Below are 211 nucleotides of genomic sequence, written 5' to 3'. Positions count from 1 at the left end.
GCTACAATAGGCAATTAAAAGCTAGTTAAAACAGTCAAGAGATCAGGGAAAGAAACAGTCTGCAACAAGGTTTTTATACTTGTTCGTTTTGCGGTCCTCTACAAAACTACATCCAATCCTCCCCTCTGATCTGGGAGATTTTCTTCACTAAAATTGAAGCCATTGTATCTTGCATTCACACTTCCAATTACAAGACCTTGAACGCTACCTT

The sequence above is a fragment of the Lupinus angustifolius genome, chromosome LG09, assembly GCF_001865875.1.
Source record: "Lupinus angustifolius cultivar Tanjil chromosome LG09, LupAngTanjil_v1.0, whole genome shotgun sequence".
Taxonomy (NCBI): domain Eukaryota; kingdom Viridiplantae; phylum Streptophyta; class Magnoliopsida; order Fabales; family Fabaceae; genus Lupinus; species Lupinus angustifolius.
This window is presented reverse-complemented; position numbering follows the sequence as displayed.